Source organism: Palaemon carinicauda, unplaced genomic scaffold, assembly GCF_036898095.1.
Source record: "Palaemon carinicauda isolate YSFRI2023 unplaced genomic scaffold, ASM3689809v2 scaffold32, whole genome shotgun sequence".
NCBI lineage: Eukaryota > Metazoa > Arthropoda > Malacostraca > Decapoda > Palaemonidae > Palaemon > Palaemon carinicauda.
In genome coordinates this window covers 429,300-451,041 of record NW_027170871.1, presented here as the reverse complement: position 1 = coordinate 451,041, position 21,742 = coordinate 429,300, and the positions used below count along the sequence as shown (strand labels likewise).

The following is a 21,742-nucleotide window of genomic DNA, read 5'->3' as shown; positions in this document are numbered from 1 at the left end:
GGGTGGCGTGGCTCTGGTAGGTTGGCTAGGGCCTTTGTATCGGCCCATCCCTTTGACGAATGAATTAACTAAATGGAAGACAACCTGTGAATAGTGGATTTCACGCGCCTTTGCTTTATACACGACACCCACAAGGTGCTCGCGCGAGGGTTGTAACCTCTGCATTCCATGCTTTTATCTTTCTCTGGTATAATTGGAAGATTTTATCAGAAAAGTGTATTAGAAGGACCCCTTTTCACCGGGCGCCACAGGTCTCTCCCCAGAAATAGATTTTTCCTTCGTCAAAATCCCTTTTATCTTTTATATTGTCATCTCAATCACTACATTACATGTGAAACCTTTTTTCATCTTTTGAATACAGTATGCATTCTTTTCAAGTATAGAATGCATCTCTTCAAACACTTTTTATATCCAGGTCTACCAAACTTCATTTTTAATAAATTCCTGACATTCTCTTTTTCACATCTTAAACCTTTTTTTTCAATATTAATCTTACCCGATGATCATGTAGCTGTCAACTCCGTTGCCCGACAGAAATCTAAGGTCGGGATACGCCAGCGATCGCTATACAGGTGGGGGTGTACACAACAGCGCCATCTGTGAGCAGGTACTCAAGTACTTCTTGTCAACAAGAACTCAATTTTTCCTCTGTCGTGCCACCGGCAAGACCTACTTGGATACGCTGTTGATTCTGGAGTTGTTTTTCACGATTTTGGTGATGTATTCGCTCTAGATTTTAGCCTTCGCTATTCAGGAAGCTTTATCATTAGCTTAGCAAGCTTTTTGATTTAATTTGGATTAATTGTTAACGAACTTTGCTAGATTTTGGAATTCCCCCTTGACTATTTCTACAATTCAAGATGTCTGACCAGTCTCAAGTCCCTAAGTACAGGCAGTGTAGTGTTAGGGCTTGTACTAGGCGTCTTCCGAAGGCCTCCATAGATCCTCACACCGTTTGTTCCAATTGTAGGGGTAAATCCTGTCAATTGGAAGATCGATGTGAGGAATGCGCTGGGCTTTCGGAATTCGATTTTAACGAATTCCTTAAAAATGCACGTAGGCTAGAGAAGGATAGGATCAGGAGGAGTTCTTCTCGCTCTTTTGATTTTTCCTCTCCCCATGCCCCTCAACCTTTTCCTTCCCCTGTAGTGGTGACTCCCGACCCTGCTACTAGTGCTCAGCCCTCCATGGCGGATATGATGCGTGCCATTCAGGCTCTTGGTGACAGAGTGGAGTCATTGGCTAATGACCGTAATCAGCTTTTGGCAGATGTCAAAGAGCTGAAAGCGCAAAGTGCAGTGGGAAGTGTTGTGAGTGCAAGTGAAGTGAAAAGTGTCAGTGTCAGTGTTGCGCATGAGGGTACATCTGTTCGTGCCAGTCGTCCTCCCAGTCCGGGACCTCTTGCAAGCTCCTAAGCCCAGGGGAGAAGCAATGTCGAAGGACCAAAGGGTTCGGCAGGCCTTGATCAGCGTACGGATGTACCCTCAGTGGTTGCGGACGTATCTGTCAGAGATCGTCCCATCCACAAACAGACGAATGAGCCCTGTCATTCCTCGTCTGTGGAAGAAGTTTCGCGGAAGAAACGTTGGACCAAGGTCTCACGACCTCTCAAGCGTAAGGTCCCTTCCGAGCGAGTCCAACGGCCCAGGTGTAGCCACTGGGTCAGTTCGGACTCGCCGCAGTCTTCCGAAGACTGCACACCTCCCAAGAGAGGTAGAGTGGTTACGCAGCAGGCAACTACTCTGTCTGTTGCTGCACCAACCACGGTAGATCCTAAGTGGTCCATGCTGCAGACTATGCAGTCTCAGCTTGCTTCCTTTATGCAGGAGTATCGTGCTGAGAAGGTTGACACGGCACCAGTTAACCTACAATCTGCCATGGTTGTGCGCTCAGCAGATACTGCAGCTGCCTGCTCCCACACTCCACCTGTGAGAGCTCCACCACCGATGCGCAGTCCACCCTGCCAGACGCATGTTCATGCTGCACCCTCCGTTGACATGCGTGAGCTACCGCATCAGCAGTGGGAAGGTGCTGTAGAGCTGCCGTGTTTTGACACAATGCGGCATGCTCCGCAACCCACGGCAGTCCCTCCCACGCACCAGCACTCTGCTTTTGTTGTTGCCAGCTCGCAGACTGACCAGCAGCGGCATGATGTTGGATCCGCAGCAGCTACGCATGCACCCGTGCTGCCGGATTCAGCCGTTCAGCTTTCTGCTCCACCTTTGCCACTTCCTACTCAGCTTTCGGATGATGGAGTATCGGATGACGAAGCTGCACATTTGGATGAACCGCACTCCGACTTAGAAGGACCCAAGTCTACGCCTCCCTCCTTAGACTTTCGGAAAGTCCTTGCCTTGTTCAGGGACTTGTATCCGGAACAGTTTGTGTCTGCAACCCCTCGCTCTCCTCCCTCCGAGTTTGCTCTGGGCATGCAGTCAGCAGCTCCTGCCTTCACCAAACTTGTCCTCGCACGCTCATCCAAGAGAGCTTTGAGGGTTATGGGAGAGTGGTTGCAGTCCAAGAAGCAACTGGGAAAGACTGCTTTCATCTTTCCGCCTACCAAGCTTGCTTCCAAATCTAGCGTCTGGTATGCCACGGGAGAGGAACCCGGCTTGGGAGTTCCTGCCTCTGCCCAGGGCGACTTCTCAAGTCTGGTTGACTCTCCCCGCAGGCTGGCTATGAGACGATCTAAGATTTGCTGGTCCTTTTCTGACATGGATCATCTGTTGAAGGGAGTCTTTCGTGCTTTTGAGATCTTCAACTTCCTCGATTGGTGTTTGGGAGCGTTAAGCAGAAAGACTTCCCCTTCGGATAAGGACTCTGCCATGCTTATCATGTCTAGCATGGACAAAGCCATTCGGGATGGGTCTGGTGAGCTTGCGGCTTCGTACGTGTCGGGAGTGCTTAAGAAGAGAGAACATCTTTGCTCCTTCTTGTCGTCTGGGATCACTCCTTGCCAGAAGTCGGAGTTGTTGTTTGCTCCTCTCTCCAAGTGTCTGTTTCCGGAGGAGCTGATCAAGGGGATGGCTGCCTCGTTGATCCAGAAGGATACCCATGACCTGATGGCATCTTCCGCACGTAAGGCTAAAGCTTTACCTTCCGTGCCTAGACCTTTCCGTTCTGCAGCAGTGGACACACCAGCAACTAGGTTCATCCCGCCCTTTCGTGGCAGAACCTCCAGCAGAGGAGGTACCTGTGCCGACAGTCACCGTGGCAAATCCAAGAAGGGTTCCAAGTCCGCAAAAGGCAGGATCTGACTGCCTTCCTCTCCAGACAGCAGTGGGAGCCAGGCTCAAGAACTTCTGGCAAGCTTGGGAGAGCAGAGGTGCAGACGCTCAGTCTGTGAAGTTGCTAAGGGAGGGGTACAGAATTCCGTTCTGCCGCAGTCCCCCTCTAGCAACGTCTCCCATCAACCTCTCTCCCAACTACAAGGAGAAGGACAAGAGGCTAGCGTTGCAACAAGAGGTGTCGCTCTTGCTACAAAAGGGAGCGGTAGTCATAGTCCGGGACCATCAATCCCCGGGCTTCTACAACCGTCTCTTCCTGGTAGCGAAGAAGACAGGAGGTTGGAGACCGGTGCTGGACGTCAGTGCTCTCAATGCTTTTGTCACCAAGCAGACGTTCACGATGGAGACGACGAAGTCGGTCCTAGCAGCGGTCAGGAAGGAAGACTGGATGGTCTCGTTAGACCTGAAAGACGCGTACTTTCATGTCCCCATCCATCCAGACTCCCAACCTTTCCTAAGGTTCGTCTTTGGAAAGGTCGTGTACCAGTTCCGAGCCCTGTGCTTTGGCCTAAGCACGGCACCTCTTGTGTTTACCAAACTGATGAGGAATATTGCCAAATTCCTTCACTTGGCAGACATCAGAGCCTCCCTCTATTTGGACGACTGGCTTTTAAGAGCTCCGTCAAGTCGTCGCTGTCTGGAGAATCTCAGATGGACTATGGATCTGACCAAGGAATTGGGCCTCCTGGTCAATATAGAGAAGTCCCAACTCGTCCCATCCCAAACCATTGTCTATCTAGGTATGGAGATTCAGAGTCGAGCTTTTCGGGCTTTTCCGTCGGCCCCAAGGATCAATCAAGCCCTAGAATGCATCCAGAGCATGCTGAGAAGGAACCGATGTTCAGTCAGGCAGTGGATGAGTCTAACAGGGACACTTTCATCACTGGCCCAGTTCATCGAGTTAGGGAGACTCCACCTCCGCCCCCTTCAGTATCATCTAGCTGCTCACTGGAGAAAGGACATGACGCTAGAGGCGGTCTCAGTGCCTATTTCCGAAGAGATGAGGTCTACACTGACTTGGTGGAAGAACAGCTTTCTTCTCAAGGAAGGTCTACCATTGGCTGTTCAGACCCCCGACCACCGTCTCTTCTCGGACGCATCGGACACGGGCTGGGGTGCGACACTGGACGGACAGGAATGCTCGGGCACGTGGAATCAGGAGCAAAGGACACTTCACATCAACTGCAAGGAGCTTTTGGCAGTTCATCTGGCCTTGATAAACTTCAAGTCCCTCCAGCTAAGCAAGGTGGTGGAGGTGAACTCCGACAACACCACAGCCTTGGCGTACATCTCCAAGCAAGGAGGGACTCATTCGAGGAAGTTGTTCGAGATCGCAAGGGACCTCCTCATTTGGTCAAAAGATCGAAAGATTTCGCTGGTAACGAGGTTCATTCAGGGCGAAATGAATGTCATGGCAGATCGCCTCAGCCGGAAGGGTCAGGTCATCCCCACAGAGTGGACCCTTCACAAGAATGTTTGCAGCAGACTATGGGCCCTGTGGGGTCAGCCCACCATAGATCTATTCGCTACCTCGATGACCAAGAGGCTCCCGATGTATTGTTCTCCGATTCCAGACCCAGCAGCAGTTCACGTGGATGCCTTTCTGCTGGATTGGTCCCATCTAGACCTGTATGCGTTCCCTCCGTTCAAGATTGTCAACAGGGTACTTCAGAAGTTCGCCTCTCACGAAGGGACACGGTTGACGTTGGTTGCTCCCCTCTGGCCCGCGAGAGAATGGTTCACCGAGGTACTGCAATGGCTAGTGGACGTTCCCAGGACTCTTCCTCTAAGAGTGGACCTTCTGCGTCAGCCACACGTAAAGAAGGTACACCCAAGCCTCCACGCTCTTCGTCTGACTGCCTTCAGACTATCGAAAGACTCTCAAGAGCTAGAGGCTTTTCGAAGGAGGCAGCCAGAGCGATTGCCAGAGCAAGGAGGACATCCACTCTCAGAGTCTATCAGTCAAAATGGGAAGTCTTCCGAAGCTGGTGCAAGGCGAATGCAGTTTCCTCAACCAGTACCTCTGTAACGCAGATAGCTGACTTCCTGTTATATCTAAGGAATGTAAGATCCCTATCAGCTCCTACGATCAAGGGTTACAGAAGCATGTTGGCAGCGGTTTTCCGCCACAGAGGCTTGGATCTTTCCACCAACAAAGATCTACAGGACCTCCTTAGGTCTTTTGAGACCTCAAAGGAACGTCGGTTGTCCACACCAGGCTGGAACCTAGACGTGGTTTTAAGGTTCCTGATGTCAGCAAGATTCGAACCGCTTCAATCAGCCTCTTTTAAGGATCTCACATTAAAGACACTTTTCCTCGTTTGCTTAGCAACAGCTAAAAGAGTCAGTGAGATCCACGCCTTCAGCAGGAACATAGGTTTTACATCTGAAACGGCTACGTGTTCCTTGCAGCTCGGTTTTTTGGCTAAAAACGAGCTTCCTTCTCGTCCTTGGCCCAAGTCGTTCGAGATCCCAAGCCTGTCCAACTTGGTGGGGAACGAACTAGAGAGAGTACTTTGCCCAGTAAGAGCTCTTAAGTACTATTTAAGACGGACAAAGCCATTACGAGGACAATCAGAAGCTTTATGGTGTTCTATCAAGAAACCTGCTTTACCGATGTCTAAGAATGCAGTTTCTTACTACATCAGGCTTCTGATTAGAGAGGCCCATTCTCATCTGAAGGAAGAAGACCTTGCTTTGCTGAAGGTAAGGACACATGAAGTTAGGGCTGTCGCTACTTCAGTGGCCTTCAAACAGAACCGTTCTCTGCAGAGTGTTATGGATGCAACCTATTGGAGAAGCAAGTCAGTGTTCGCATCATTTTATCTCAAAGATGTCCAGTCTCTTTACGAGAACTGCTACACCCTGGGACCATTCGTAGCAGCGAGTGCAGTAGTAGGTGAGGGCTCAGCCACTACATTCCCATAATCCCATAACCTTTTTTTTTTAATCTTTCTCTTGAAATGCTTTTTATTGTTGTTTTTGGGTTGTACGGAAGGCTAAGAAGCCTTCCGCATCCTGGTTGATTTGGCGGGTGGTCAAATTCTTTCTTGAGAAGCGCCTAGATTAGAGGTTGTGATGAGGTCCTTTAGTATGGGTTGCAGCCCTTCATACTTCAGCACCTAGGAGTCGCTCAGCATCCTAAGAGGATCGCTAGGCTCAGTAAGGAAGACGTACTTAAAAAAGGCAGAGTAATGGTTCAAGTCGACTTCCTTACCAGGTACTTATTTATTTTATGTTTGTTATTTTGAATAACTGCTAAAATGAAATACGGGATACTTAGGTTCTAATGTTAACATGTATGCTGGTCTCCACCCACCACCCTGGGTGTGAATCAGCTACATGATCATCGGGTAAGATTAATATTGAAAAATGTTATTTTCCTTAGTAAAATAAATTTTTGAATATACTTACCCGATGATCATGAATTTAAGGACCCTCCCTTCCTCCCCATAGAGAACCAGTGGACCGAGGAGAAAATTGAGTTCTTGTTGACAAGAAGTACTTGAGTACCTGCTCACAGATGGCGCTGTTGTGTACACCCCCACCTGTATAGCGATCGCTGGCGTATCCCGACCTTAGATTTCTGTCGGGCAACGGAGTTGACAGCTACATGATCATCGGGTAAGTATATTAAAAAATCTATTTTACTAAGGAAAATAACATTTTTTACCCCCAGGCTCTTTGGAAATTTCCAACCCTTAACCCCCAAGGAGTCATTTTTTCCTCAGCACATTTTGCAGTATATATTTTTTTTTAAATTGCTCTAATAGCCTTAATTTTTGTCATAGAGAGGTCAGGTTGGTCTCATTCTCTTGAAAAATGCCTGAATTTTCTTGAAAAATTATCAAATATGAAAAAAAAAAATTTTCATAGCATTTTTTTGCAAGGACGTACCGGTACGTCCATGGGGGTAAAGGGATGAGTTTTGTGAAACGTACCAGTACGTCCTTTGGGGGTAAAAGGGTTAACTATATACACACACACTCCACGTGACCTTCCATTCCACAACATGTACATTGGCTTCTTAAAGCCTAACCTATTTTAGAAAAATGATTCTTTGGGCCATGATTACAGCACTCCATATAATTGCTATAGGATCTAATCCAGTATTCTTGAAACATTTACCGTAATCTGACTTCTGTAACAATCTTTCACACGCTGATCTACTTTGCCAGAGCCAAAAACAGATACCCATTGACCACCTACTTATTCTTCTCACCCATTCCGTTGTACTTGAAATACCCTTCAATCTGCCTTTTCTTCTTATATCCCTCTTGGACTTTGCAATCACATCTCTTCATGTGCAATATATTTTCATTCTCTTATGCTTTCATTCTCATACTGCTCTTCAAATGTCTTATCCACAACATTAGGCTGCTGGGTTTCAAGTGTTTCTAAATGACTTAAGGAGATTTTGTTTTGAAACATTTGTTCAAAAGGAACAATTTCTATTTGGATAGATAAATAGGTGTTAGAAGAGGTAGAGCATTTCTGTTATGCTGAAGTCAGGAGTCAAGTCGAGAGGCATTAACATGGTGAAATAGTCTCCCCCAAAGTCCTCTTATATAATGTTGTATTAACCCTTTTACCCCCAAAGGACGTACTGGTACGTTTCACAAAACTCATCCCTTTACCCCCATGGACGTACCGGTACGTCCTTGCAAAAAAATGCTATTAAAATTTTTTTTTTGCATATTTTTAATAATTCTTTGAGAAACTTCAGGCATTTTCCAAGAGAAAGAGACCAACCTGACCTCTCTATGACAAAAATTAAGGCTGTTAGAGCAATTTAAAAAAAAATATACTGCAAAATGTTCGAGAAAAAAAATAATCCTTGCGGATTAAGGGTTGGAAATTTCCGAAAGGCCTGGGGGTAAAAGGGTTATTGAAAAAGGGAAAGCCTAATGCAATATGGCCTAGGGACATTGGCTGCACAGTCAAGAAAAATGGAACACGACTTTGATAACGGTGGTGGTACAGTTTGGTTTGGGTTGCTAATGTGGCAATGTAACTGTTGGGGTCTTACAGAGGAGAGAGATGCTTGTGATAGTTTATTCAACAAGACAGCGAGCTAATATACAGATAGTTGCGAACAAAAATGACAAAATTCAAACCAAACGAGATGTTTGATAGCAAACTTAAACAAGTTTATATTATTAGAGCAGGGGAGACCGAGAGAAAAAAAAACTAACGTTAGTGTACGATCGTGTATGAAACACGTTCTATACACACCATGTTCTTGTTCTCCTTTTTTGATATAAGAATTGGATATGCAGACTATGATGATCTATTGCATGATGTATTTTTATCACAGTGTGCGTAAGTTCAAAGTTGGTGTATAATTATACATACAGTACTTATATCTTTTCCTAGATGTTGGCTTAGGCTGTCACATTAATTCGTCACCACAGATCAGACATTTTCATATGTTCATATCTATCATGGGTTAATTATGAACATACAATTGTGCCTTTCACATATGATACCTGTACATCTTAGTGTGAAATATAAGTTAACCCACAGCAAACCATAGCACCACCCCTAACAAAATACGTTCTATTTTTCTCAATACGGCAGCCTGTGTTTCTGCATTACAGAGTAGTATAGGCCATATTGCATATGGTTTTCGTTTCTACTAATTGGACATTATATAATAGTATCTTTGGTGCAGACAATTTTTTTTTATGATGCTGCTACTTTTATGTACAGCCTTCTTGCTTCCTGCTTTGAATTCCACTGTAACAGAAATCCTTTCCTAAGACCTGTGCATCTGTCCTAGCAAGTTAATTTACTTGATCATTTGCTTTATATTTGATTTAAAATCTCTTAATAAACATTACTTAATCCAACACACATCTTGACACCATCTGTCAGCTTTACTATCTTGAACCACATATTTCTATACAACTTTGTTGGTGGTTTACATATTTTTCATTAATCCTATTCTGGTCATCATTAGGTTCATTTTGTTATACGTGGATTTTCAAATATCTTAATCGGTACTAACCACCAACTCTTTCTCGGATTAATATCAATGCTTCACTTCCATAGATGATTGTCTTTTTAAAATCTATTCATAATTTGGGGCTGTGAGGACAAGATATATTTTCTTTATTCAAAAGTTTTTACAATTGCATGTGATCACTCAATTTACTTTCATATGCTCACAACTCTACCGTTAATTATAATCATGAAACTGACCATCGTATTTATTTTATAAAATTTTATAACATTGATATTATCACTTGGTAAAAGTTCATTATTATTGACAAAGCAGCAAATCTTAGTGCTTACCTAAATCAAAGTAATTAACCCTTTTACCCCCAGGCTATTTGGAAATTTCCAACCCTTAACCCCCAGGGGTTTATTTTTTTCCTAGCACATTTTGCAGTATATTTTTTTTTATTATTGCTCTAACAGCCTTAATTTTTGTCATAGAGAGGTCAGGTTGGTCTCATTCTCTTGGAAAATGCCTGAAGTTTCTCAATAAATTATCAAAAATATGAAAAAAAAAATTTTTATAGCATTTTTTTGCAAGGACGTAGCGGTACGTCCATGGGGGTAAAGGGATGAGTTTTGTGAAACGTACCAGTACGTCCTTTTGGGGTAAAAGGGTTAATATATGAAGTTGCATAAAACTTGATACTGTACCCTATTTATCAATCTCAAACCGAAGCAATTTTAAATATGCATGTTACATTCCTCTATTACGTAGCCCTCTGCAACACACCATGTTCTAGTATAGGACCTGTACTCAACCATTTCCTTGACGGATTTTTATACACTCATACTCTTGTCAGATTCCTATTGCTCAAAATATTGCCTATGCTCCATTTAATCCCTTATTCTAGGTTAAAAATACATTTTTCTGCCCTCGCACTCATTTCGTATTTTAATATCTGAAGTTGCTTGTTCTACTAAAGTTTTGTAAAATTTTATATATTTCTTCAAACACTTAGTATTTCTATCCACTCCTAACCTTTTTGTTTTTATTTTTCCCATTTCCTACACATTCACTACCAGATCAACTCTGTTTATACGTTTGCTTATTGGAGCTGTGCTGTTTCCTATCAGATCAAATCATGCTTTACTTTGTACATATACTTCAGAAAGCCTAGCACATCCCAACAAAATGGCCTTGCTGAGTACAATATCCAGACCACCTCCATTCTGTGAAATGGCATAGCCTATTACACTTCCGTACTTTCATTCACACGATACCCTTTCTCTCCGCAACTAAAGCATGTGCTGAGTGATCACCTTCATTAAACCTAATTTATTACATCTTAAACCCCTTCCAGTTTGTCTTTTATCCTTTCTTGTATATCTTATGATACTTATTTCTGTGTTCTAGAATCTTGGGTATACAGTATAGTTTACTCATTTTGATTTGACACAATTCCACAGTATTCATCCTGAAATATTGCCATAACTTTTACTGGGTTGCTTGTGAAGAGCAAGTCTATACTGTATACCTTCTATTATGAAACAATTTTCTCCTTACTTTCTCATATATACACTATCCATTTCTTGCATTCATATCAATTTTAATCTCAATTTTCCACTATTTTCTGCATGCCATCTCATTTAAATTTTTCATTTACCCATCTCATTTTATCCTTTTCTAAATGGTAAACACAGACATTGCTCAATACGGTAGCCAAGGAATTTTTTATCAACACCCTACAGATATTTATATCTTTGTTTCCACACAGTACGTTTTCTTTCCTAAAGTCTCCATTCTAATTGCATATATCCTGTCTAATTTTGTCCTGTTCTGTCTATATGCAATTCTGTCTGTCTTTGTGGTGTAACTGTAACGTGTCGAGCAAGCTCTGTTTCGTTCCACCGTGATCAGTTATTTTACTGACAATAGCCAACATGAAGTCTCACTCATCATCTTACCTTCTCCCTTCTCATAGGCACTGGCAAGGAAGTCATCTTTCTACTCCATTCCTCCATTGATTTACCTCCTTTCTGGGCTCTCTATCCATGCACCATTGCAATGTATTTTATTAAAATAGTTGGGTGCTTTAAAAAGTACAGTACTGTACTTCACATGGAAACTTGTTACTGTAGGTATTTGGTATTTATTATCCCTTTTACCCCCAGGCTCTTTGGAAATTTCCAACCCTTAACCCCCAGGGCATTATTTTTTTCCCAGCACATTTTGCAGTATATTTTTTTTAAATTGCTCTAACAGCCTTAATTTTTGTCACAGAGAGGTCAGGTTGGTCTCATTCTCTTGGAAAATGCCTGAATTTTCTCAAAAAATTATCAAAAAAATGAAAAAAAAAATTTTATAGCATTTTTTTGCAAGGACGTAGCGGTACGTCCATGGGGGTAAAGGGATGAGTTTTGTGAAATGTACCAGTATGCCCTTTGGGGGTAAAAGGGTTAAAAGATAGCATGTTTCAATTACTTTTAAATGTTCAATAGGGTATATGGGAAAAATACAGGTAGCTTTTTAAGGCGGAAATCCATCTTGTGTCGAAAATCGCTTTGCTTCTTGTCTCTTGGAACAAATTCATGATGTAGAGTTGGGTGTTACTGTTCTGTGTAGTGGTTGCATTTACATCCATTTTTCTCTCTCCTGACTTTTTGCATAACTCCATCCATGAAGATAATGAGTCAGACTTATTAAGCCTTACATCTTTATCACCACACTAGTCATTGCCCTCTCAACACTACTCTTGCATGCTTCTATAAAACTTTCACTTTTCTAAGCTTTTATTTTCAATATCAGTACCATACAATCTCATTTTCACCCTGAATATACCTTCACAAATTATCATATATTTTTGGTGTGCCATAATGTTTTTTATTAATTTTACTTTCCACAAAACTGAATTGTAATCAACACATGATCCACGCACCCTCTTCAAAATCCAGAGTTCCTCCCTTTACCAATTCTTCTTTCACCTTCTTCCTTCGGCAATCAAAATTGTACCGTACACCTTCCTTAGTATGTGGCAATCAAAATCCTACCGTACACCTTCCTTAGTATGTGGCAATCAAAATCCTACCGTACACCTTCCTTAGTATGTGGCAATCAAAATCCTACCGTACACCTTCCTTAGTATGTGGCAATCAAAATCCTACCGTACACCTTCCTCAGTATGTGGCAATCAAAATCCTACCGTACACCTTCCTTACTATATCAAGTAACCTTTGTCCCCTAAAATTCCTACAAGTCACTTTTATCTTTATATTTATTTATTCTTTCACCAGCTTTGCATCCTGTAGACTAGCTTTTAAAAACCCTGATAGCCATTTAATCACACATCACCACTCAAGTGCAGCTTCTGGTTTGTAATATCCTCTGTCTTCCTATTTTTGAACCTCTTAATTACTTTTCTTACATTTTCAGCAGTCATTGACAACTTGCAGATTTAGAAGTGTTATGGCAAGTTGTAATGGGCCTGACCTGCAGGTCTCCCCTATAATTCACAGAGTCTGTACTCTGCACATTGGTGCACTTTCCCTAGAGCAGGGAAACAATATTTCTTTGGTATTGGATTCCCTGTTCTAGCCTTGAACAGGAAAGTCATTGGAGACCACAGAGCACCTCCCCAAAAATTAGTTTTTCCTTTGTCAAAACTCTGTAGTTTTGCATCACTAAGTTCTGCCACTCTAGTATGCTTCACATTCAATTAATAGCCAGGCCTTCTCCATCATGAGGCTCAATACTACGCAGTACTCTAGAAGTTTTATTCCAGCTGTGACCAAGTTGTGGAATGATCTTCCTAATCGGGTAGTTGAATCAGTAGAACTTTAAAAGTTCAAAATTGGAGCAAATGCTTTTTTGTTGACCAGGCAGACATGAGTCTTTTTATAGTTTATTTACGACATATTTGTTTTTGATGTTAATAGTTTATATATGACGTGTCTGTTTTGACGTTGTTACTTTTTTTAGAATGATTTATTGTTAATTTGTTCTCTTCATTTATTTATTTCCTTATTTCCTTTCCTCACTGGGCTATTTTTCCCTGTTGGAGCCCCTGGGCTTATAGCATCTTGCTTTTCCAACTAGGGTTGTAGCTTGGATAGTAATAATAATAATAATAATGAATTTTGTTCTATCTGATGTAAGTTTTTGTCACTTATTCAGTTACATTTGTTCATGACATATCTCTCCTTTCTAGCATTCTTGGTATACACTTCGGGTAGTTTGTAGCGCTACGGCCAAGCGTCCTAATTTGCTTATTATCGCTCCGACTGTTATCTTGTATAGAATAAAAATGTTTGGAAATGGTCTACGGATCTTAAATATGTTGTGTAGGGGGGGGGTCCGCCCCGGGTAAGGACACGGCTTTTAGCATAGGTTAGGTGGGTTTTTTAAGTTAGCTTCTCCCGTCATACTCGTAGGTAAGGAAACTGTTGTGTAAGGGGGGGGGGGGGGTCCGGGGGTGTGAAGCCCCCCTGGGTAAGGATACGGCTTTTAGCATAGGTTAGGTGGGTTTTTTAAGTTAGCTTCTCCTGCCAAAATCGTTTTTAGAACGACGGCCACAGTTCAGAATATTCCCGTTTTCTACGGGATCTGGCCGTCACCCTACAAAGGCTCCTTCATTTGCTTAGTATCCATCCAGAAACATTGCCCTGACATTCACCGAGATTACTCTTTGGCAGATGTATAATACTTGTATCCTGAGATAGTAGTTTATCCTTTCTTTCTTTCCCATGCACACACTACTTCCATTCCTCACACTTAATCATATTCAAGCTTATGAGGTTCTTTAACCCTTTTACCCCCAAAGGACGTACTGGTACGTTTCACAAAACTCATCCCTTTACCCCCATGGACGTACTGGTACGTCCTTGCAAAAAACTGCTATTTACATTTTTTTTTTTGCATATTTTTGATAATTTTTTGAGAAATTTCAGGCATTTTCCAAGAGAATGAGACCAACCTGACCTCTCTATGACAAAAACTAAGGCTGTTAGAGGAATTTAAAAAAAATATATTGCAAAATGTGTTTGAAAAAAAAAACGCCAGGGGGTTAAGGGTTGGAAATTTCCAAATAACTTGGGGGTAAAAGAGTTAATTTCCACAACCTCATTCCATCTCTTATTCCTTTTCAAATTGATAGAATTACACTATCAACCTATATATCCGCCCCAAATGTTCAATTCTTCAAACTCATTCTGTCGACTTTCTATCCATGATGGTGGTAAATATTAATGGTAATTGTACAATTACAAATGACCTGTTGCCTTTAATTGATAGGATGTACTGTAGTATCCTCCACAGAGGGACAAATTACTTAGCTTCTACAAGGATATGTAATACTGTATAGCACTATGCTGGAACGTACTACAGCTCCCTTTACTTTATTGATTCTCGATTTGATAAATATTCACCATTCTCCTAAACATTCACTACCAGACCAACCATGTTCAGTTTGTTTATTTGCTTCTTGGAGCCTTATGCTTCCTGGGAAAATATACTTTCTGACCACAATTTTCATTCCCTTTCCACTCTGTGAAACCCAATTTTGCTGTATGGCATATCTTATTACACTTTTAGAACATTTATTGCTAGCAGTACCAGCTGAACTCGGTTGAGTCCCTGATTAGGCTGAAGGAACATAGAGAGTAGAGGCCCCCTTTTTGTTTTGTTTCATTGTTGGTGTCGGCTACCCCCCAAAATTGGGGGAAGTGCCTTGGTATATGGATGGATGGAGAACATTTATTCACACAATGCATTTTCTTTCGTATCTAGTGACCCTAAATTATTATTCTTCTAATGACCAAAGCTATTACATCTAAATCGCCTTTTAATCTGACTTTTATCTTTTATATCTCTTATGAATCTTTTATCTCTTATATGTGAGAGGCCAAGCGTACACAGTTCTATTTTTGCATTCTCTCTCACTCTCATTCCCGTAGTATTCATCCAGAAAGATTATTATGACATTCACTGGGTTACATGATCTACTGTTTCCAGCACACCATCCCATTACAATTTTCCATTTACACATTTTTTGCTTTACAAATTTATAAACTCGGACATTGACGTGTACAGTGGAAAAGAAATTCAGTACAAACGCTATACGTTCATTTATATCCTTGACTGCATACGGTACTACTGTACTACTTTCATAAAGTTTCCAGTCTATGCATGCTCATCTTGTCTTATTTTTTCTAATTCTATCTGCTACAAGCTTAGTTTTGGTCTTAACCCTTTTACCCACAGGCTCTTTGGAAATTTCCAACCCTTAACCCCAAGGGGGTTATTTTTTTTCCTAGCACATTTTGCAGTATATTTTTTTTTAAATTGCTCTAACAGCCTTAATTTTTGTCATAGAGAGGTCAGGTTGGTCTCATTCTCTTGGAAAATGCCTGAATTTTCTTAAAAAATTATCAAAAATATGAAAAAAAAAAATTTTTATAGCATTTTTTTGCAAGGACGTACCGGTACGTCCATGGGGGTAAAGGGATGAGTTTTGTGAAACGTACCAGTACGTCCTTTGGGGGTAAAAGGGTTAATGGCAGCTCTTTTCATATTCACCTGATCACTGACCTCTCGCAGATTCATAACTGTTCACCCACACGCATAATTGTTGTAAAAAAGTAAGCCAATTTCCCTTCCGAAAAACTAAGCCAATTTCCCTTCCGAAAAACTGGCAAATTTGTACATTCCTAATTATTTTTTTTTCAAAACTACCACTAATTTCTCTTCAAACCACTGTACTGTATACTGTACTATCAGGGACTTTTATGTAGTAACGATATCTTAAAGACTTTTCATAAATTCTCTTTGATTTGCTCATATTTGCTTTCTTATCCTTACCCATTTGATCTCTTATTTGTTGGTGAATACTTTGACTTTACTTTCCTTCTTCTTCTTTGTCTTCATCTTTTCCCACTTTTATGTCGGGTCGATGTATCTGGCTAGTGTTCTCCATCTACCTCTGTCCCACACTTCATCACAGGTTAATCTCACAATCTCCACTGGCCATATTGGTTTTGGTTAATTTTTCATGGCTGGATGCTTTTTCCTTCCGCCAACCCTCCCCATTTACCCGGGCTTGGGGCCGGCACCAAGTTGATGCTGGCTTGTCCCCCCTCAGTGGCTGGGTTTTTGACTTTGCTTTTATGTAATTTTATTAACCCTTTTACCCCCAGGCTCTTTGGAAATTTCCAACCCTTAACCCCCAAGGGGTTATTTTTTCCCCAGCACATTTTGCAGCATATTTTTTTTAAATTGCTCTAACAGCCTTATTTTTTGTCATAGAGAGGTCAGGTTGGTCTCATTCTCTTGGAAAATGCCTGAATTTTTTAAAAGAAATTATCAAAAATATGAAAAAAAAAAAAAATTTTATAGCATTATTTTGCAAGGACGTACCGGTACGTCCATGGGGGTAAAGGGATGAGTTTTGTGAAACGTACCAGTATGTTCTTTGGGGCTAAAAGGGTTAAAACTTTGCATTTCTTGACGTCTGCTTTTCTTAGTACCCTCGTTCAACTTCCTGCGTGCTGATGTAGGACTCTCTCTCTCCTTTTCTGCATCTCCTTTCCCTCTAATTTCTTCATTTCAGATGTTCTTGCTTCCATTATCTCGGGTATTTTCAGGTAACCTTTCACTGTTTCTTCTCTTTCCCTATCATCCTCAGTTATTCACTTGTCTTCCTCAACCTTTCATTCTCAACTACTCTCCTCCTCAGTTCTTCCCTCAAAGCATTCATTTCTTCTTCCATACTGCTCGATTTCCTTTACACTTAAAAATAATTGATGCATAGCTTGCTTGCTTGCTCTGTCACAGCAAATACGGAGAAGTGTCTGTGGTTCTTGGACCAAAATCAGCCAATGCCTACGTATTTTCTACTTTACCTTTTTACACAATGCATTCAATGACATACATACTGCATTCACTTTCAAATATATAATTCTATGAAACATATTTCCTCCCCTTTTCAAATATGACAATACTGTATATTATTAAAAGTAGATTAATATTTACTTCGCTCAATGAAGCTTCTAAATATATACAATCCTCAGTCCAATGAATTTCAACGAAACTCCATATTCATCAATCTCACGATACACACTTGTGCATTTTTAAACCTAGCAACCTTGGCACTCCAATATGAAATTTAATTGCATTGGCATATATGATTCCCACTCTTAGTACATTTCAAATAGTATTTGTTTCTACATGTACTGTATACAAATCTTCATCTGCTTATAGGGTTATGTATTCAGTGTAGCTAGAACTGAGATGTTAGAAATAAGGTGGTGTCTGTAGTTACTGGTTGGTGATAACGAAGCCTCCCTTGCCTGCTGTGATACTGAATAGCCACTTTTTCAGCTGCCGGATATTAGACGTACTGTACTCCCGGCACTGTCAACTGACATTTTTAATCTTTTATTTCTTTTTCCTTTTAGATAATTATTGGCAATTTTTTTTTCATACAAAGGATATTGAAGATGAAAGGTTTTTCTGTTTTCCGGACATTTGTAGCTAACTGACAGTTGTCTGTGTATCTTGCTTATATGGTTTCTTGTTCCTGTTTATTTCCTTATGCATGATAGGAGTAGCTACTGCTGCCGAGTTGAAAGGGAAGGTTACTGCCCTTCATATTGTCAGAATTTTCTTGTGTACAGAAGGTTCAAGAGACATATCTCCTGATAGTGCTGCCTCTTCATAGAGTACCTAGGATCTCTTTCCTCAAGTGTGTCTTTGGCATCGGCCAGGATGCCAGACAAGGTCGTCTCTTCACTCACTTCCAGTCGGAATGGAAGTGTTCCACCCTTCTTTTCTTCTTTTTGGACCAAGGCCTAGAAGACTGATCGATAGGAGTTGCGTATGTTACGCTACCGTATCTCTCCTCATGGGAGAGACAGTACTGCCCCATGGACTTGCTTCACCTAAGACGAAAAATAAGACGAGACAATGCAGAGGACACTTGAGAGTGCTCCTTTTACTTATGACAAGCATTTCCTTACATGCTCATGTGTACCAACTAACATGCTAATTTATACATGTGTAATCTTGCATTACTTGTGTTTGTGCTCATGCTCCTGCGCCTGCTTTGTTTTCGCTCACACTCCTTCACCCTCGGCTATTCACATGCCCACTAGAGCACTACTAGGTGTATGTCTCTACCTTTGCTTGCTCAAGCACCCATGAGTTCTCTCCTGTGCGTACTCGTTCTCCTACAGGAGAGAGCCCTTGCATGTTTACTCGTAGCCTAGTTTATTCTCCTACTGGACTGTGCCCTTCTACAGCAGGTCCCTCCTGCAGAAGTGTACCCTCACCTCTTCGTTCACCTTCTTGTGAGAGTGCACATTCTGCATTTCAGACGACTGTTATAGCTTGGCTAGTAGCCTAATGATAAAGGTAATAATAATAGGGGCTCAGCAGGTCAGGTCAGTAAATCGAGCTTGCCCACGGGACAAGAGGCATCTCACCGTGCATAAGTCGTGATGTTACTCCAGAATGAGAGGTAATGTCAAGTGGCCTTATTAACTTTTTTTATCTTTCCCTTCCTTGGGATGCAGTAATCACTATGTTATATGCTGGACCAGACAATGAATGTAGGTTGAGGTCCACATGATCAAGCATCTTTTCTAGGTAGTAAGTTTGTTTAGAAGCTCCTCTCCCATCTTTCCTAATGAGGGGGTGAATAGATGTGTATGCACCCATGTTCTCGTATGACCCTACATGTAGACAGCATATCCCCCTCACAGATATAGGTTCTTCCCTTGACCACATACCAGGCCATGGTTGTAACCTAGTGGCTAATTAGGAATCAGGGCTTCATTGTCACCAGGCTGTAACTACAGACACCTTGTTATAGATTTGTTCCGACACAATATACTCAGCGAGAACCACTTTCTATAGGAGAGTCCTTGACCTCTCAATCTCGACCAAGATTTTCCCGCGCTACCCCCCTATCTCGCTCCATAGATTTTAACAACCAAGATCAAGCTTTGCTGAAAGTATACGCTTATTAAAGGACTTGGTTTTGTATATTTAGGGAAAATACAAATCACTTCAGATACTACAATCATTGATAAATCTTCGGTACAGTATAGCATTTCTCTATATGAAATCCTCTCGCTATTTGGTTCACACATCACAAATTTATTTGGGTCTGCTTTAAGTAGAGTTCATTCCCTGTTTTGATAATACACTGTAATTGGTCCAAATAAAGATGCATTAGTAGTCTCTTTGAATTACAAGTCTCTAATCTTTTGCATACATCATGCTACTAATCTTAAGTCAATTTTGTTTAGGTAATTCCTAGTAATGCTATTAATCAAATTTTATATTCATTCGTAGTTTCAGTGAAGCTGGAAATAGCTGTTAAATCTTTTCTGCTAAGGATATAGTATTTAGAAGAAAGGATTAATGTTCAGTGGCTTATCGATAACTGTAGGCTGTATGATAGTTTCCTGTGCAACCTGCCAATAACTACATTCTTTCAACTGTATAAAGCATTCTTATTTTCTGTCTATTCCCTCGCTCATGTTGAACAGGCTGACATAAGTCTTTTTATAGTTTATATATGAAATATCTGTTATGGTGTTGTTACCGTTTTCAAAATATTTTAATTGTTCATTACTTTTCATTTTGTTTATTTCTAATTTCTTTCCTTGCTGGGATATTTGTCCCTGTTGGAGCCCTTAGGCTGATAACATCTTTCTTTTCCAATTACCATTTTCAAAATATTTTAATTGTTCATTACTTTTCATATTGTTTATTTCCTTAATTTCTTTACTTGCTGGGGTACTTTTCCCTGTTGGAGCCCTTAGGCTTATAACATCTTTCCTTTCCAACTAGGGTTATAACTTAGCTAGTAATAATCATCATGAGGCAGTGTGACGTCAGCAACGTAATCCTAAGGAGGTTGGCAATCCTCAGACGTTGATGTGCACCGTCTGAAGTTTTACTGCTGTAGTGTGTGAAGCAGAAGGATGATTTCAATGTGTCTTTCTGTTCCTGGAAAGGTGCTTGGGCCTTGCCTCTCTCTAGGAACTTAACACATACTCCATGATAGTACGTCCAGGTGATATCTCTTCCCAGTTGCATCGTCACCATTTGACTGAACGACTTTCAAGAACAAGTTCAAGTGCCTTGTTCACTTCTGCTGTTAAATCTTTGTGTTGGTGTACTGGGACTGGGTTGATATGATAAACAGAGAGAAGCATCTCTTCTGTTTTCCCTTCACACACACATGGATGCTTACCCCTTTCATTCATTCAAAACTGATTTGTTTAGTTTTTCAATTAGTCGAGGGACTCTTGAAAGGAATTATCAGTACTTTATATTGAATAAAAAAATACCATTTTAGTTTAAAGACTAAAGAAATATAAAGAACTCTGGTTTTTTATGGCTAAGAAAAATACAGAATAATTTAATTTCCTTTATTAACTTACATTTAAAATCTTTATTAACTGTGTCAACTAATATATAACTGGTGTTAATTCCACTGCAGGACACTGGTAAAACCAAGAGGTTCATTAGCAGGAACGGTGGTAAAACCAAGAGGTTCGGCAGCAGGACACTTTGATAAAACCAAGAGGTTCATCAGCAGGAACGGTGGTATAACCAAGAGGTTCGGCAGCAGGACACTTTGATAAAACAAAGAGGTTCATCAGCAGGAACAGGGGATCTGGAAGAGACCTTGTAAATTGAAGAAAAGCCAAAAAATAATTAACTAAAGCTTCAGTATTCGGTGTTAGTATATACAATCAAATGTAACATGACATATCTTTGTAATGGTAATTTACTGGAAGTGATAATGGTAATTTATTTAACACATTTTATAAACCATTGCCTCTGTAATTTAACTAACACTTCCACTTGAAATTTCAATAATCACTTTAACAATACATGAAAATCTTTCATCAAAGTTAAATAACATTTTGTACTAAAAAGCAGAGGTTATTGTAAACAGTCATATCTTTGAAGCAGCTGAATTTATTTTTATCAGAAGTTTTTATGACTGAACAAATCTATGAAAGTTCAAGATATTTTTATAATCATTAGTTTTTATGACAACAAATCTATGAAAGTTTAAGATATTTTTGTAATCAGAAGTAAAAAATGACTGAACATTTTGTAATCAGAAGTAAAAAATGACTGAACATTTTGTAATCAGAAGTAAAAAATGACTGAACATTTTTGTAATCAGAAGTAAAAAATGACTGAACATTTTTGTAATCAGAAGTAAAAAATGACTGAACATTTTTGTAATCAGAAGTAAAAAAGGACTGAACAAATTTATGAAAGTAAAAAATGACTGAACAAATCTATGAAAGTTTCTTGTGAATAATAAGTTAAATTTAGGAATATTTATTACTAAAATTTTGATATCAAACATGAAAATAATTTTTCTGTAAATAATAATTTAGGAATAATTTCAAGTGAAAAAACTATACATGTTAAAATGACATTATTTTAATATCATACATGAAAATATTTTTATCTGCAAATAATAATT

At 40.5% G+C, this 21,742-nt stretch overlaps 1 long non-coding RNA gene across 3 annotated transcripts in view; it reads left to right on the top strand.

Annotated features, from left to right (window-relative positions):
* The window catches only part of LOC137636525 (uncharacterized), a 49,864-nt gene extending 28,993 nt beyond the window's left edge, over window positions 1-20,871 (top strand). For all 3 annotated transcript variants that reach the window (XR_011043128.1, XR_011043129.1, XR_011043130.1), the window contains one exon: window positions 20,735-20,871. This is a non-coding gene — a long non-coding RNA (uncharacterized lncRNA). The remainder of the gene's footprint in view (window positions 1-20,734) is intronic.
* The last annotated feature ends 871 nt before the right edge of the window (window positions 20,872-21,742 follow it).